We start from the raw sequence: 338 nt of genomic DNA, 5'->3' as shown, positions 1-338 counted from the left end.
TTCAACCCAGGACTGGGTTCGGAAGTGCTGCCGGCACACCTCAGGCTTTTAAGCATTATAAAGGGCAGCAGGAAAAGGCCTCCGTGGTGCAGGGTGTGCTCCTGGCCTCCTGCAGCATGTCTGCCTGGCGGGGGGATTTCTGTTCTCTTGTTTCTTCTTCTTCTGTTCTCGTTGTTTCCTTCCCCCTTCCAGCCACTGTGGGGACGGGGCAGCTGACCCAGCCTGGTGTGCCCGTAGCACATAGCCCTGGGGGAGGACGGGACACCCTGGGCTCCGTGTCCCCTTGGCAGGCCACCCCCGGCACCCAGGTAGAGCGCAGGAACCCAGCCCCAGCCCTG

Source organism: Nestor notabilis, unplaced genomic scaffold (assembly GCF_000696875.1).
Source record: "Nestor notabilis isolate BGI_N333 unplaced genomic scaffold, ASM69687v1 scaffold3654, whole genome shotgun sequence".
Taxonomy (NCBI): domain Eukaryota; kingdom Metazoa; phylum Chordata; class Aves; order Psittaciformes; family Psittacidae; genus Nestor; species Nestor notabilis.
This window is presented reverse-complemented; position numbering follows the sequence as displayed.